The sequence below is a fragment of the Panthera uncia genome, chromosome C2 (genome assembly GCF_023721935.1).
Source record: "Panthera uncia isolate 11264 chromosome C2, Puncia_PCG_1.0, whole genome shotgun sequence".
NCBI classification, from domain to species: domain Eukaryota; kingdom Metazoa; phylum Chordata; class Mammalia; order Carnivora; family Felidae; genus Panthera; species Panthera uncia.
In genome coordinates, this window is record NC_064810.1 from 133,631,991 (window position 1) to 133,650,816 (window position 18,826).

Genomic DNA, 18,826 nt, shown 5'->3' on the forward strand with positions numbered 1-18,826 from the left:
GGATGCCACGACGGCAAGGATAGATGACACAGAGCAGCATATCAGCAATATAGAGGATAAACTTATGGAAAACAATGAAGCAGAAAAAAAGAGGGAAACTAAGGCAAAAAAGCACGATTTAAGAATTAGAGAATTCAGTGACTCATTAAAAAGGAATAACATCAGAATCATAGGGGTCCAAGAAGATGAAGAGAGAAAAAGGGGTAGAAGGTTTATGTGAGCAAGTCATAGTGGAAAATTTCCTAACCTGGGAAAAGACACAAACATCAAAATTCAAGAAGCAGAGAGGACTCCCATTAGATTCAACAAAAACCAACCATCAACAAGGCATATTATATTCAAATTCACAAAATACTCAGGCAAGGAGAGAATCATGAAAGCAGCAAGGGAAAAAAGTCCTAACCCTACAAGGGAAGACAGATCAGGTTCACAAAAGACCTATCTACAGAAAGCTGACAGGCCAGAAAGGAATGGCAGGATATATTAAATATGCTGAATCAGAAAAATGTATAGCCAAGAATTCTTTATCCAGCAAGGCTGTCATTCAAAATAGAAGGAGAGATAAAAATTTTCCCAGACAAACAAAAATTAAAGGAGTTCATGACCACTAAACCAGCCCTGCAAGAAATTTTGCATTTTGAAGTGAGAAAAGATGAAAAAAAAACAACAAAAGCAGGTAAGACTAGAAAGGACCAGGGAACACCACCAGAAACTCCAACTCTACAGGTGACATAATGGCATAAATTCATATCTTTCAGTACTCACTCTAAACATCAATGGACAAAATGCTCCAATCAAAAGACATAGGGTAACAGAATGGAAAAGAAAACAAGATCCATCTATATGCTGTTTACAAGAGACCCACTTTAGACCTAAAGACACCTTCAGATTGAAGTAAGGGCATGGAGAACCATCTGTCATGCGAATGGTAGCCAAAAGAAAGCCAGAGTAGCCATACTTATATCAGACAATCTAGACTTTAAAATAAAGACTGTAACAAAAGATGAAGAAGGGCATTATATCATAATTCAGGGGTCTATCCACCAAGAAGATCTAACAATTCTAAACATTTTTGCTCCAAATGTGAGAGCATCCAAATATATAAATCAATTAATCAAAAACATAAAGAAACTCATTGATAATAATACCATAATAGTAGGGTACTTCAACACCCCACTTACAACAATGGACAGATCATCTAAACAGAAAATCAACAAGGAAACAGGGTTTTGAATGACACACAGGACCAGATGGACTTAACATATATTCAGAACATTTCAACCTAAATCAGTGGAATATACATTCTTTTCCAGTGCATATGGAATGTTCTCCAGAATAGATAACATACTGGGACATAAATCAGCCCTCAACAAGTACAAAAAGATCAAGATCATACCGTGCATATTTTCAGACCACAGCGCTATGAAACACAAAATCAACCACAAGAAAAAATTTGGAAAGGTAACAAATACTTGGACACTAAAGACCATACTACTAAAGAATGAATGGGCTAACCAAGAAGTTAAAGAGGAAATTAAAAAGTACTTGGAAGCCAATGACAATGATAACACCACAGCCCCAAACCTCTGGGAGTCAGCAAAGGCGGTCATAAGAAGGAAGCATATAGCAATCCAGGCCTTCCTAAAGATGGAAGAAAGGTCTCAGAAACACAACCTAACCTTACACTTTAAAGAGCTGGAAAAAGAACAGCAAATGAAACCCAAAACCAGCAGAAGACAGGAAATAATAAAGATTAGAGCAGAAATCACACAGTCACAAAACAAAAACCCAAAAAACAGTAGATCAACGAAACCAAAAGCTGGTTCTTTGAAAGAATTAACAAAATTGATAAATCCCTAGCCAGTTTGATCAAAAAGAAAAAAGGAAAGGACCCAAAAAATAAAATCAAGAATGAAAGAGAAGAAATCACAACCAACACAGCAGAAATACAAACAACAATAAGAGAGTATTATGAGCAACTATATGCCAATAAAATGGGAAATCTGGAAGAAATGGACAAATTCCTAGAAACATATAAACTACCAAAACTGAAACAGGAAGAAATAGAAAATTTGAACAGATCTATAACCAGTAAAGAAATCTAATTAGTCATCAAAAATCTCCCAAAAAACAAGTCCAGGGCCAGATGGCTTTCCAGGGGACTTCTACCAAACATTTAAGGAAGAGTTAATAACACCTCTTGAAGCTGTTCCAAAATATAGAAATGGAAGGAACACTTCCAAACTCTTTCTATGAAGCCAGCATTACCTTGATCCCAAAGCCAAAGACCCCACTATAAAGGAAAACTACAGACCAATTTCTCTGATGAACATGGATACAAAAATCCTCAACAAGATACTAGCCAACAAGATCCAACAATACATTACAAGAATTATTCACCATGACCAAGTGGGATATACCTGGGTTGCAGGGCTGGTTCAAAATCTGCAAAACAATCAATGCGATACATCACATCAATAAAAGAAAGGACAAGACCACATGATCCTCTCAATAGATACAGAGAAAGCATTTGACAAAATACAGCATCCTTTCTGGTAAAAAAAAAAAACCCTCAAGAAAGTAGGGATAGAAGGACCATACCTCAAGATTATAAAAGCCATATATGAAAGATCCCACTGCTAATATCATCCTCAGTGGGGAAAAACTGAAAGCTTTCCCCCTAAAGTCAGGAACAAGACAGGGATGTCCACTCTCACCACTGTTATTCAACCTAGTACTGGAAGTCTTAGCCTCAGCAATAAGACAACACAAAGGAAAAAAAGGCATCCAAATTGTTCAGGAGGAGGGCAAACTTTCACTCTTTTCAGATGACATGACACTCCATAAGGAAAACCCAAAAGATTCCACCAAAAAACTGTTACAACTGATCCATGAATTCAGCAAAGTCGCAGGATATAAAATCAATGCACAGAAATCGGTTGCATTCCTATACACCAATAATAAAGCAACAGAAAGAGAAATCAAGGAATCGATCCCATTTACAATTGCACCAAAACCCATAAAATACCTAGTAATAAATCTAACCAAAGAGGTGAAAAATCTATACACTGAAAACTATAGAAAGCTTATGAAAGAAACTGAAGAAGACACAAAAAAATGGAAAAAGATTCCATGCTCCCAGATTGGAAGAGCAAAAGTTGTTAAAATGTCAATACTACCCAAAGCCATCTACATATTCAATGCAATCCCTATCAAAATAACACAAGAATTCTTCATAGAGCTAGAACAAACAATCCTAAAATTTGTATGGAACCTGAAAAGACCCCGAATAGCCAAAGCAATCTTGAAAAAGAAAACCAAAGCAGGAGGCATCACAATCCTGGACTTCAAGCTATACTACAAAGCTGTAATCATCAAGACAGTATGGTACTGGCACAAAAACAGACACCCAGATCAATGGAACATAATACAGAACCCAGAAATGGACCCACCAACGTATGGCCAACTAATCTTTGATAAAGGAGGAAAGACTATCCAATGGAATAAAGACAGTCTCTTCAGCAAGTGGTGCTGGCAAAACTGGACGGCAACATGCAGAAGAATGATCCTGGACCACTTTCTTACACCATACACAAAACTAAACTCAAAATGGATGAAAGACCTAAATGTAAGACAGGAAGCCATCAAAATCCTTGAGGAGAACACAGGCAAAAACCTCTTTGACCTTGGCCACAGCAACTTCTTACTCAACACGTCTCCAGAGGCAAGGGAAACAAAAGCAAAAATGAACTACTGGGACCTCATCAAGATAAAAATCTTCTGCACAGCCAAGAAAACAACCAGCAAAACTAAAAGGCAACTGACAGAATGGGAGAAGATATTTGCAAACAACATATCAGATAAAGGGTTAGTATCCAAAATCTATAAAGAACTTACCAAACTCAACACCCAAAAAACAAATAATCCAGTGAAGAAATGGGCAAAAGACATGAATGGACACTTCTCCAAAGAAGACATCCAGATGGCCAACCGACACATGAGAAAATGCTCAACATCACTCATCATCAGGGAAATACAAATCAAAACCACAATGAGGTACCACCTCATACCTGACAGAATGGCTAACATTAACAACTCAGGCAACGAGATGTTGGCGAGGATGCAGAGAAAGAGGATCACTTTTGCACTGCTGGTGGGAATGCAAGCTGGTCCAGCCACTCTGGAAAACAGTATGGAAGTTCCTCAAAAAATTAAAAAGAGAACTACCCTATGGCCCTGCAATTGCACTACTAGGTATTTAACCAAGGGATAGAGGTATGCTGTTTTGAAGGGACACATGTACCCCAATGTTTATAGCAGCACTATAAACAATAGCCAAAGTATGGAAAGAGCCCAAATGTCCATTGATGGATGAATGGATAAAGAAGATGTGCTATATATATATATATATATATACACAATGGAGTATTACTCAGCAATCAGAAAGAATGAAATCTTGCCATTCACAACTAAATGGATGGAACTAGAGGGAATTATTCTAAGTGAAACTAGTCAGAAAGACAAATATATGACTTCATTCATATGAGGACTTTAAGACACAGAACAGATGAGCATAAGGTAAGGGAAGCAAAAACAATATAAAAACAGGGAGGGGGACAAAAAGAGACTTAAATATGGAGAACAAACAGACGGTTACTGGAGGGGTTGTGGGAAGGGGGATGGGCTCAATGGGTAAGGTGCATTAAGGAATCTACTCCTGAAATCATTGTTGCACTATATGCTAAATAATTTGGATGAAAATTTAAAAAAAAAAAACAACTCCAGGAAACCAAAAAAGAAAGAAAAGGAAGAAAGAAAGAAAGAAAGAAAGAAAGAAAGAAAGAAAGAAAGAAAAGGAAGGAAGGAAGGAAGGAAGGAAGGAAGGAAGGAAGAAAGAAAATTCTGAAAACCATATAAAACCACATGCTTCAGATCTTTAGAGTAGAGTCAAGGGAGCTGGAGTATTTATATACCACCTCTCAGCAGTCATTGGCTGAGGGTTTTTCCTAAGGAAGTTAATATCCAGCCACCTAAGACCTGCCATGCACTCAGGCTGAGGTCTTCCCTAGCTTGGGAAAAGAGGCAGAGATACAGAAATTGACAGCTGGAAGTGGCAGAAACACACTGAAGTTATAAAGCCCTAGGATGGTGTACTAAAAAAAGCTATCACTCCTGTCCTCTTTCCCCAGATTCTATTTCCCCCATCATAAAAATGACCTCCATTAGTGGTACTAAGGTGTTAACAGCTGGCAAAACAAGTCAGGGGAGGCCTCCATTTTAAGACGCATTCAAGGACTTCAGGATACGGCCAATGATAATATGAATGTGCCAAATCTGGATGTCCATGGTTTAGAATATTCTGTAGGCTTCAGAATATCAGGAAGCCAATTAAGCTTCAATGCCTCTCCGGCAGCAGTGATGGATGCCAGATGCCTATCAGAGCACCACAGAGAAATCTTAGTATCAGGCAGTGAGGGTCACTGGCAAGCTTAATTTCAGAGCTAGATGTATCAAAATATGCTATGTTGACAAAAACAGTATTTTTAAAAAATTAGCATCTGTCTACCTTCCTACAATCCTTGGCAGAGAAGGTTTTGCTTAGTATGTAAAAGTATAAGATAGGAATTAGAGCAAATACAAATGCCAGTTTTGCTTCTTACTAACAGCAATTTATTCAACCTATCTCTGTTTTTCTATTTATAAAATGATGATAATAATCCTTCAGAGGATATTGTAATATATATATTTACATATATACATATATATGAATATATATACATATATATACATAAATATATACATTCATATATATATGTGTGTGTATATATATATATATATATATATATATATGATGTGTGTGTGTGTGTGTACTGTTTGGCAGAATGCTTAGTAGTCCTAAGTGTGCTCCAAAATATGAGGTATAATAGTTTTGTACAGTATTAACAACTAGAGCTGGAATAATGCTTTCTAGAATTCCCCTCTCTGTTTGATTTTAGGTTAGCATTGGCCACAAAAGAAATTCACACAAGGTTTGGAAGGCAGAGGTGAAGCAGTAGCTATTGCACTCTGAAGGTCAGTGTAGAGCACCAGGCACTGGCAGCCACACACACTTTCACTGACCTCTGACCCGTGTGGTTGGCATGGGGTAGCTCCCAGATCTGCAGATCTTCCAGCTCCCACCGGTTCTCCTCCTTTACCTTCTTCAGGTCCTGGGCCAGATGCACGTGCAGCTCCGTGGTGAAGGGCACCAGCTTTTCATGCAGGTTACTCGCATTGTCAAGATTGGAGGTGATGAGAGACAGTCATGGGTTCCAGTTCATCTTCATGGGATCCCATCTCTTCTTGCTATCATTTGCATCCAGTCTTCCTTCCTGATTGTAAATCTGGTTGAACCATGGAGACTTCCAGCAAAATACTTACTGGATGCAGAGGCAACAGCTTGCAAAGCATATCCCACCAGCTCCCATAATTATATAATGTCTAACCCAGTAATAAATCCCTTATTCTATGTCACAATCTGACTAATGAAACGTGGCAATTATGTGATAAGATGTTAAAATGAAACTATTTCAGACCCAGTTGTACCTAAGTAGTGCAATACATAAGCCTTTAGAGAATAAATAATAACGTGAGGCGTCTGAGATAAAGTACAGGTGACAGCAAAAATGATGATGTCATTCCTCTATTAATAATCTTTTACAGCTTCCCCATTGCACTCAAGATAAAGTCTAAACCTGTTAATGTAGCACACAAGGATCTTCGTGGTCACAAATTCCACTCTCCAGCCAAGCTGAAAATGCCAACAATTACCCAATTCTTTCTCCTTTCCTCCCTCCCCTTCTCTTCCAACTCATCCCCACCCCTCCTCCAGCTCTCCCTGCCTTTCTTCCCTTTCTACTTCCCAACTTTCTCATAAGCTCTTCTATCCATAACACCTGCTCTCCCAACACACACACACACACACACACACACACACACACACACACACACCTCTTTCACCTAGCTAGTCTCAGTTTGTACCTTACTCCTTTTAGGATATCCAACCTGGCTCCAAGAATTTGGTTTGGAAATAGTTCCCTAAGCATTCCTTATTTTCTCACCTCCTGACTTTTCAATCTCTCTCCTTACTACCACCTCATCTTTGTCCCTCTAATTCCCAATGATCTCTCGGAACTTAGATGCTACTGCTTCTTCAAACTTCCCTTAAACTAATTAAATTCTCCTCTTGTGAGACACTTACTCTTGTCTTTATCACACAATATTGGAATTGGGTGTTTATTCAACTGCCACCCTCAGTAGACACTTAACTCTCTGGCTGCCAAAAGTGATGGATGCTGTGATGTGCTTCCCAGGTATCTCTTTAAAAATAAAGGACTTAGTACTTCGATTTCTGGGACAGCTACTGGCAATGATCCCTCTTCTGCCTGCCACTTTTGGGATTAAAAAAAGTGGAAAACTGAAATAAGAGTCACCTTGCCCAAAGTTGCACCCCCTACTAGAGAGAACCACCACTGATGCGGATGTGTAACAGACAGCCTTCTTGCCCTAGTGCAGGACAGCTCTGAAGGGTCATTCTCCAGAACTCCCCAAATGGTTGGCTGAGGCCTCCACTGAGACCTCTTCATGGTTCAACCTTTCCATCTACCCCATCCAGCTCTTTCCCTTTCCTTCCACAGGGGTTGATCCTAAGAACCCACTCAAATGTGCCTCTTATATACCAACATCTGTCTCAGAGTCAGCTTCTCAGGGAACCAATCTGTGAGAGCCTTGTCCTTGTCACCTTTATCACAGGGCGTAGAATGGAGCGCTGTTCAATAAATATTGGTTGATTAAATATAAGACACAGATGGTGAAGACTCCAATCATCAGAAACACTGGAAGAAGAGGGAACAAAACTCAGTGACTACTCTTCAGCTGCCTCAAATACTTCAAGTGCTCTCTAGAAGTCTGAAAACATGTGGTTGCAGAGTTACACATACTAATCTACCCCCTACAAACTTTCTGTTGCTATAACGCCAGCCAGTAGCTCACTGGGGATGTTTTAATAATATAAAGAGACATAACCAGATTGAAGAAACCAAATTCTGGCCTAGATAACTTGTGGTTCTGGAAAATTACTGGCAAATTAACCCAAAATTATGAGAAACCCTTCTTAAATGAGAGTAGAAAGAAAAGGTATTCTATGAAGAAAGAAAATATTGAGAGGGAAGAACCAGAGACAAAGCCAAAAAAGGAAAGTAGTCTTTTTGTTCAGGAAGTAGGAAGAAGTTCATGCTGTCTGGAATTCATTACAGAAAGTGACAGAGACTGAGGTGGGAATCATAGAGCTGAATGATAGATGAAGAAGTTAGTTGTAAAAAAAAATTAGCATTAAAATATCGTAAACCTTCATTCAAGTTAATAATGACATTTATCTACAAATCAGTTACCTTCTTTTATTTTTTTTTAAGTTAATTCATTCTTGAGAGACAGAACATGAGTGGGGGAGGGGCAGAGAGCGAGAGGCAGACACAGAATCTGAAGCAGGCTACAGGCTCTAAGCAGTCAGCACAGATCCCAACACGGGGCTTGAACCACAAACTGTGAGATCATGACCTGAGATGAAGTTAAAGGCTTAACTGACTGAGCCAACCAGGCGCCCCCAATTAGTTACCTTTTAATGTTTATTCTGTTTTCCTAAAGACACTTTTCCATCAAAATCATTAAATTTATGTTTCCTGAATCACTCTCTCTAAATCTAACATACTCCCAAAGGCTGAGTTATCTTCTCAGCACATTAGGCTTAGATACCATCTTACTTAATTGTCACTTAATGCAATAAGTTAAGTATATTAATAAGCTGATAATTTGGGGGGCACCTGGGTGGCTCAGTTAGTTAAGCGTCCGACTTTGGCTCAGGTCATGATCTCACGGCTTGTGAGTTCAAGCCCCGCGTTGGGCTCTGTGCTGACAGCTCAGCCTGGAGCCTGCTTCAGATTCTGTGTCTCCCTGTCCCTCTGCCTTTCCCCAGCTTGTGCTCTCTGTCTCTCTCTCTCCCTCAATAATAAATAAATAAACTTAAAAATTATTAAAAAAAATAAGCTGGTAATTTGGGATATGATAAAGGCAAAGGCTTGCCATGATATCTGAGCAATAAAAATCAATATATAATAATCTGTTGTGAATTCTGTTGGAAGACAAATGTTTGCAAAACAATTCTACACCCTTCTAAGAATGTAAAACACAGAGGCTTACACTGAAAATTTCCAACATCTTGTCCATATGGTTGCATCCAATACGATACGAGCATTCATTTGATCTCCATCATAGCTATTGCCACAGTCTAGGATTATTTTGCTTTATTTATTTATACACTGTCTCCCTACCTAGAATAATAACTCCCTGAGAGCAGAAATTCTATTTCGTTTGTTCTCCTCATTTTTTTATTTTTTATTTTATTTTTATTTTATTTTTTTTAATGTTTATTTATTTTTGACAGAGAGAGAGAGAGAGAGAGACAGAGCATGAGCAGGGGAGGGGCAGCGAGAGAGGGAGACACAGAATCTGAAACGGGCTCCAGATTCTGAGCTGTCAGCACAGAGCCCAACGCAGGGCTCGAACTCAGAGACCGCGAGATCATGACCTGAGCTGAAGTCGGAAGCTCAACTGACCGAGCCACCCAGGCACCCCTGTTCTCCCCATTTTATCTCTAGCACCTAGCTCAGCACCTCTCTCACAACTGACACTCAATTATTAACTGGGGGTAAGAATAAGTGAAGGATGAATAATTATGAACTGAAAAAAAAAAGTCATTTTGGAAGACTTTAATTATATTGTTAGCCAACCTTAGAGATACTAACTAAACTGAGTTGGAGCCATTGGAACCCAGGTTCTTAATTCTTGACAAGTAGAATGGTAAAAACAAACAAATCTGTTTACTACTCAAATATTTTTGTGCCTTCATCAAAATATCATCTCCATCAGCAGGTTAGACTTGAGGAAAAGGAGAACAGATGGTAGACTAACCCATTTTATGACTTAGGGTTCTTTGATGGCAATTGACGGGAACCCGGTAGCTAATTTAAGCAAAGGAGAATTGGGTTACCAAAACAAAAGTGAAGCAAAACAAGAAGAAACAAAAAACAACCACAAAGCCAAAAATCCCTACTGGGATTTTCATTGGAATCCACTGAATATATAGGCCAATTTGAGGAAAGCCATCATATCAACTATCTTGAAACTCTTATAAAAATTTATCTCTTCATTAAGGAATCTTCTATATTTCAACAAATTTTTATATTTTTCTTTGTAAAAGTATTACATGTTTTCTGTTAGATTTATTTCTAGATTTCTCTACATAAACATACACATAGATACAAGTGTGTCGATATTTAAGTAATATTATTTAAAAATTATATATTCTAGTAGTTATTTGCTATACACATGATAATTAAAGAATATACACTGAATTTATATGCTGTATCAGCAAGCCAGAGATGTGCTACAAACCTCCTCAAAACTCAATGGCTGTGTTCTTGTGCCTCTTTTATGAGAACAGAAGGTATTTACAATCTTCCATGTCCATGCTGTGTGATCTATTTGGTCCATTACCTGTCCAGAGTATGAATCTCAGTAGTTGGTAGGTGAATTTGACTCTTAAGTCACAATACTCAGTCCTAAGCCTTGTTCCCAGAGAAATAGCAATGTGGAAGATTGTATTTTCTGGGAAAAAAAAAAAATCTCCCATTCTTCATTCTCTTCTACAGTGTGACCTTGCAAATAATTTATCAAGAGGTGGCATTTATTTCCCTTTCCCTTGAATTTGAGTGGACCCGTGACCGCATTGATGAATAGACTATAGCAGCAATGACATTCTATGACTTCTGAGGCTAGACCATAAAAGATGATGTGGCCTCTGCCTTGTTCACTGAGACATTCACATTTAAAGCTCTGAACCATCCTATAAGAAGTCCAACTACTCAAAGGCCTCCATAATGTGAAGAAGTCAACCCCCTTGAAAAGACTGAATACAGAAGCTTCACTTAGCATACCCAGCCAACCTTCTGCCCAACAACCAGCACCAACATCAGGACATGAGTAAAGAAGCCATCTTTGAAAATGGATTCTGTAGCTCTCAGCCATGTAAGTTTTCCCAGCTGAAATCCCAGACATCACAAAGCAAAGAAATATCTCTCTAGGATGTCCTTATTGAATTGCCAAACCAAAGAATTTGGGGCATAATAAACAGCTGTTATTTTAAACCACTAAGTTTGGAATGGATCACTACACAGCAATTGTAAATGGAACAGAGGTTTAACCAAATTTTTCTGAGACCTCCAGGGACTGGGGTCTAGAGTCTTATTTCTAAATTCTGCTGCAAAGTGAATCATGTCAGAGCAAGGCTGAAGAATGCTAGTATCTAAATCCCAGCCTACTAGTTCCAGGTTGAGAGCCTACTCATTTGCTCTCAGGATGATGCATATTCAGAATCAGGGTATGCCCACTTGGGGTGAGTTGTTTTTGAGTCTATATTTTTCCAATCAAGGCCATAAAACTTTTCCAGCCACTTTGGAGTGCAGGATCAAGGGGCGCCTGGGTGGCTCAGTCGGTTAAGCATTCGACTTTGGCTCAGGTCACGATCTCACAGTTCATGAGTTCGAGCCCCACTTCGGGCTCTGTGCTGACAGTCTGCTTCCAATTCTGTGTCTCCTTCTCTCTCTGCCCCCACTTGTGTGTTCTCTCTCTCTCTCTCTCAAAAATAAACATTAAAAAAATTAAAAGAGAGAGAGAGCCTACAGAAAAGACAGCCATGCCCGCTGCATCTCTGAGCAACTGACACAGCCAAACTTCAGACTGAGCCTGGTTCAGTTACTTTTGCTTCACTTTGTGTTTTCTGAAAGTATGCTCTGCTCAGCTGCTTTTGTGATTTTCTTTTTTCACTGGACAACTTGAGGGGGAAAAAAACCTATAAAGGGGTTGAGGGAGCAGCTGTTAAAAATACCAATTGTGTCAAATAATTCATTGCTCCCCAAAATACAATTTAGCTGACAGAAACTGAAATGAAGTCAAACTTTGTATGGTCTTCCATGTTCTTACGTGCACTGCTCCTTTTGGGTCCCTAAAGCAACGTTTCTCTAAGTCTTCTTTGACTGCAACAGGGAGAAAAACATCCATGAGCCTGTGTTATACTTTCCTCTTTCAAAGTAATTGTTTAGAATATCACCGCAGTAAATTCAGAAGGTATTCTTTAAAGTGTTATTTCTTACTTCCAACATGAGTAACTCACACAACTATAAAAGCCCAGCTCCCCATAAAAGATGATTATGTACTAACAGACATTATTTGATTGTAAAACTCTGAAGTTGCTGAGTGGGTTGCAGAAGGATGCCAAAAGGATCCTTTGAGGGAAAATGACTTTTCCATCTTTTCCTGAAATTGCTTGTTTTCACTTTGGAAGGAAGATGCAAGTGTCTCAGCTTCACAGTTTGAGGGACTTTACCTCAGAGGCAAGAATTCTAGCTATCAGAATCCCAGGATAGTAGCACTAATCAAAAGGCCTCTCGTTGGGAGACATAAGCATCCCCATGAAAGATAAGAGCACAAGTTCCTTGTGCATTGTGCTGACAATGATATTTGCCTCCTTCTAGAATAAGAGTCCATCTTAGGTTTTTCAGAAGTCTGCTTATTTCTAGAAATAAAATCCACATTACTTCTGTTAGTAGGAATGTTCTGACAACTTATAACTTTGCTTTTAATGGCTTTCAAATCTCAGAGAGGAATATTCTGAGGTGAGGAATTATTACTGAAAGAATCCTATTACCAGGAAACTGGGACCCTATAGAGATGGTTACTTACGTGGTAGCTAGCCTCCAAGGATATTCTCTAGCAGTCTCTTACCTGCTATTTGCACAAACCAAGCCTGCATGCTCAGACCATTGTCCCGGGAATCTGTGCTGAATTTTCCACCAATTTGACCAATTGAATAATGAGGAAGTAGAGTTTTGGTAACCCCTTACTCCCTCAAGGAGCCTTGAGCTGCCATGTAAGAAATCCAAGTTACCCTGCTGGAGAGAAAGATGAGATGCCAGGTGGAAAGAAAGATCACACACAGAACACCAGCGTGCAAAATAACTGTTTAACAGCACTGTGTTTCATCAAATTATTGAACTTTCCCTGAACTCCAAATTCTGAGTTTGTAAAAATGAGAATAGCAATTTCACACACATGAAAATCAAATGAAATCATTCTCTCTTCTTTAAGTTTATTGAGTACCTACTAGGTGCAAGTCACTGAAGATACAACAGTAAATAAATTATGAACATTGCTTTATAACAGCCTACATTCTAGAAGATGCATATAAATCCCTGAGCTTAGTCTCAGACTATACTTTAAAAAGTTAATAATGATAATAATATGGTCTCAAGTTATACAGGGCACTGAGGGACTATAATAACTGTACGTATAAGACATAATTCTTGGATTCTTAAATATAGAGAACAAACTGAGGGTTGCTGGAGGGTTGCTGTGGGTGGGGGATGGGCTAAATGGGCAAGGAGCATTAAGGAGGACACTCAATGGGATGAGCGCTGGCTGTTATATGTAAGGGGATGAATCACTGGATTCTACTCCTGAAATCATTACCGTGCTACTTGCTAACTAACTTGGATGTAAATTTTTAAAATATATATAAAATAAAAAAATACTAATGTATAAAAATATTTGGTCTTGGCAATACATTGAGTTCCACAGAGACAGCCCCAGGGCAAGCGAGAGCCAGATGGGGGCACTGGGCGACTCTGTGCTTCGCTGGGGAAAATAATTAAACATGGGCAGAGGAGATCCTAAGAAGCCGAGAGGCAAAATGTCATGATATGCATTCTTTGTACAAACTTGCTGAGAAGAGAGCAAAAAGAAGTACCCAGAGGCTTCAGTCGGCTTCTTGGAGTTTTCTAAGGAGTGCTCAGAGAGGTGGAAGACCATGTCTGCCAAAAAGACAGGAAAATTTGAAGACATGGCAAAGGTAGACAAGGCCTGTTATGAAAGAGAAATGAAAACTTATATCCCTGCTAAAGGGGAAACAAAAAAGAAGTTCAAGGACCCCAACGCACCCAAGATGCCTCTTTTGGCCCTTTTCTCGTTCTGTTCTGTTCTGTTCTGTTCTGAGGATCGCCCAAAAATCAAAGGAGTGCATCCCAGACTGTCCATTGGTGATGTTGCAAAGAAACCAGGAAGAGACATGCGGTATCACAGCCATGCATATGACACGCAGTCCCATGAAAAGAAGGTTGCGGAGCCGAAGGACAGACAGGAAAAAGATGTTGTTCCATACCGAGGAAAGGAAGGCCTGACGCGGCCAAAAAAAAAAAAAAAAAAGGAGTCATCATGGCTGAAAATAGCAAGAAAAAGAAGGAAGAGGAGGAAGATGAAGTGGAGGAGGAAGAGGAGGAAGATGAAGATAAAAATGATGAATAAGTTGCTTCTAGAGCAGTTGTTTTTCTTGTCCATAAAACATTTACCCCCCTGCACACAACTTGCTTTTAAAAAAAAAAAAAAAAATGGAATGTAAGATTGTGTAAAAAATTAAATAAATAAATAACTCTTGTCTTTAAGGAATTATTAATCTAAAGTCTGGGATTATGATGCCTCCCGCTTTGGTTTTCTTCTTCTAGTTAAAAATCTAGGACAACACAAAAAATAATAAGAATAGTGACTGCATATTATTATGTTCTAAACCCTAAAAATGCTGCCCAAGAAATTTAAAAACTAGAAAATGAAGTGTGGGGTAGTCTTTCAATGCTTGACGGAGGTAAGAACAAGACAAGTTTTAGTAGGACTGTGGGTTTTGCAGAGGTAGGGATTATGGGAAGGTGATATTCCTAGATGGGAAACAACCTAAGCAAAGTCATAACTAGAAGAGTGTTGTCAATAGAACTTTCTGCCCAGTGTTATATATGTGCTATATATGTGTGTAATATACTAGCCCCTAGCCACATGTGACTATGGCACAGTTGACATGTGGTCAGTGTGACTGAGGAACTGAATTTTTAATTTATTTCATTTAAATTAATTTTAATTTAAATAACCACTTGTGGCTAGTGGTTACCATATTGTATGGCATATGCTCAAAGGACTTGGGGAAAACCAGCCATGACTTTTTCTGTTGCTGTGAGTGATGTCAACCAAGCTCACCTGAGATATTAAGATCATTTGCCTCCCACTGCTTCACCCTAATGATCCACTCCAAAGTATAAAACAGACGGCCAAAAATAAATCTTTCCCTGCAACATAAGTCCCAAGCAACCTCATGAGCGGCCAAAGTTTATTTCTATTCTCACATCTGCACCTTGGGTTTATCTCAACCAATGGTTTCTCCCTTCAAAGGAGTGCTGTTTCCTATAAAATCCTGAGAAGAATGAAAATATTTAAGAGATAACCTAACAGGGGTATCTGGGTGGCTCGGTCAGTTAAATGTCCGAGTTCAGGTCAGGTCATGATCTCCCGGCTCATGGGTTTGAGCCTTGCGATGGGCTCTGTGCTGACAGCTCAGAGCCTGGAGCCTGCTTCAGATTCTGTCTTCCTGCCCCTCTTGAATTCGTGTGCTCTCTCTCTCTCTTTCTCTCTCTCTCTCAAAAATAAACATTAAAAAAGGAAGAAGAAAGAAAAGAGAAAAGAAAAGAAAAAAAGAAACAAACTAAAAACATCCAGGAATGAAGAAAACAACTGAAAGCTTTTAGTATGTATCAGTTTCCTTGGTTACAGGTAATAAAGAAAAGGGGAGGAGCAGAAACATTTGAAACAGATAGTTTGAATAAAAAATCAAACCAGATAAAGGATTTAAAGCTCACAGTAACATTTAGGCCACTAGCAAAGCAGAGTGAGAAAATGAGGCAATTACCCTGATGGTCCAAAGCAAAAATGAAATCTTTCACCTGGAAACAGCCAGATAATTCCAAGTGAAAGCATTTTTTGGTTATTGTTTTCTGTTGAGTTGAGCTTATTGCCAGGGCTTATTTTCTCAACGTATTCTTAAGTATAGCTATAGATAAGAAAAGTGCATGGGGCACCTGGGTGGCTCAGTTGGTTAAGGGTCTGACTCTTGATTTCAGCTCAGGTCACAATCTCACACTTTGTGAAATCAAGCCCTACACTGATCTGCACTATCACTGCAGAGCCTGCTTGGGAGTCTCTCTTCTCTCTCTCTCTCTGCCCCTTCCCCACTTGTACTCTCTCTTTCTCTGTCAAAATAAATAAAGTTAAAAAAAAAAAAAACTAAAGAAAAGTGCAGAAGGACCGGTCAGGAACTGGAGTCTGCCTGCGATGAATATGATGGGCCCCAAGAGGCTTTGGATGATGCCTCACGCCCAGCTGTCAATATTAGGTGTACGAAGGCAGGAGTCAGGAGCCAAGGAGGGGGCTGTAATTGCAAAAGCAGCGGCAGCAGCACCCATCCACGTTACTGCTTATGTTCACATTAGTAGGCACTGGCAGGCCCATTCTGTCATGACTTGTCCTATTTCTCTCCAACAGTCCTAAGAGAAAGTCTCATTAGAATGTGGAAAACATACATCCGGACGCCCTGATGCAGAGAATGTCCTCCAGAGAGAAGTGTATTTGGTAGACTAGTTAGTGAGGAGGAGAAATAAACCAGACAACAAAAAAGAAACTCCAGAATCAGTTTGGGTATATTGTCTTGGATTCGAAATTCCTGTCTGCCAACACCCAGCAGATCTGGGACACCAAAGTGGGTGCTATAGTAAATTATACTAGAAAGAACTCTCAAGTGATAGATTAGCCCCAGTGTAGGGCAGGCAGCTGAGACTGGCTTTGCCCTCTAGCAGGTTAAAAGGCCGATAACAGTGGAGCGAGGCTCTCCATGTGTACATTAACCACAAAAGAATCCCCCTCACTGTTCAGCACATTGTGCTGGAGCAGTCAGATTTCCAGAAATAGACTTGCCCAAATCCCCTTTTTATATTTTCCAGAGCTGAAGCTGAACTTTCAAGGGGCATGACTTTGCTTTTATTTTTCACTCTTCTTTTTATAGATGACTGAATTTCCTAGTGTTGCTTTCAGATCAGATGTTATTTTGGGCACAACTCAAAGAAAGCCATCCATATACATTGAGAAGCAGTGGGTGGCAGAAAAGTTCAGCTTCATTCCTGATTAAGCAAAGAGACACATCAGGGGGTGATGGAGAGGGGGAGAAGTGCTAAAGGCTCCAAAGTCATTGGAAGGGACAAGTGTTTCACTATAGAGGATGATGCTGGCTGATGCTCAAAGTCTACCAGGTTTTAAAGAAGGATTTTCAGTTTCTCAAATACCAGATTTATTGTTCACATTTGCTCTTATCACAAACAAATTTAATCATTACTCCTTGAAATTAAATTTTTTAACAAGAGAAGCTATATAAAGTCACCATGGTTTTGTGGCTAAACCCTGAGTTAACCTTATCTTAATAGCATAGCAACTCTCCAGTCCTAGTTCATAACTTACCCTCAAAATCCCATTCCTCCCTCTTCTTGACCTCCTCCTCCCTGTCCTTCCTCTTGTCTGCCAGGAGATATTTGTTTAGGGTTGTTTTTTTTTTTTTTTATCAAATGTATTTTATTTCCTTCCAAGATACTCCTTCTCCCCAATTATGTAGTTTTCAACAAAAAAACTACAAATATATATATATAACACAAAGAACTAATTTCTATAGAAAAATGTTATATTGTATTTGAATATATATATTAATGTACACATAAATAAAACATTGATGCTATAAAAAATAAAACTAACAAAAAATAAGGTTCATGTTTGAGAAACACCTTCCCTTCAGGGAGAAAGTTATTTACGCTTTGATTTTCTTCATTAAAAGAAAATGTTACAGAATATTTCAAAATGGAGAAAACAAGGAAAGGGATTTACATGAAATCTTCCTTCAATGCCAGCACATGGAGAAACCCAAGAGATTATTTGTTAAGCCCGAGACCTTGTGCAAAACCATTAGCCTTATTGTCTCATTTTATTTTCATAATCACACACTGAGGGGAAGCTGGGGATCAGGCAGATAAATAACTTACCAAAGAACAGATCATAATCAGATCTGATTACAAAATTTACACTCAAAAGCCTTCTGTTTGACCGTAAGGAGAAAGAAGCATTTCCTTTTTTCTAATATTTATTTATTTTTTAGAGAGAGAGACAGAGTGCAAGCAGGGGAGAGGCAGAAAGAGAGAGGAAGACACAGAATCTGAAGTAGGCCCCAGGATCTGAGCTGTCAGCACAGAGCCCTACACGGGGCTTGAACCCACGAACCACGAGATCATGGCCTGAGCTGAAGTTGGATGCCCAACCAACTCAGCTACCCAGGCACCCCGAGGAGCAAATTCAATGTTTGAAGATTTTGATATAATGACCTGAGCACAGGTTGGGGGTGGGGGCGTGGATCCTGCTACTTCCAGCAACTTACCCACACTAACACACTACAAGTCATTATTTTCTCTTTGTTGGTTCCAAGGTATATCGAAGAAACAGTATCACTTTAATTTACTCCCCAGGGATGAAATAACAACACACGTTGGCATCTTGAACCTGCTGCAATGAATTGAATTTTTTTTCCTTCCTTGGAAGTCTAATCCATCAGGGAACCACCTGGGACAGCACCCACACGCACTCTAACATCACTTCTCAGCTGCCATCCTCCCATACAAGCTCCTAAACTGGATTCTAGGCAAAGAAAATGTGTTTGTGCTTGGGGAAAAAATAACAACAGCAACAACAACAAAAGGAAAAACCATAGCAGCCTATCCACACATCCATCTCAAGAAGCCAAAATCAAATGAGGTGAATAACTGAGAGTGGG

The 18,826-nt window shown here is 39.2% G+C and overlaps 1 pseudogene; it reads left to right on the forward strand.

Moving 5' to 3' along the window:
- The first annotated feature begins 13,804 nt into the window (after window positions 1-13,804).
- LOC125921349 (high mobility group protein B1-like) lies at window positions 13,805-14,502 on the forward strand (annotated as a pseudogene).
- Window positions 14,503-18,826: the final 4,324 nt, after the last annotated feature.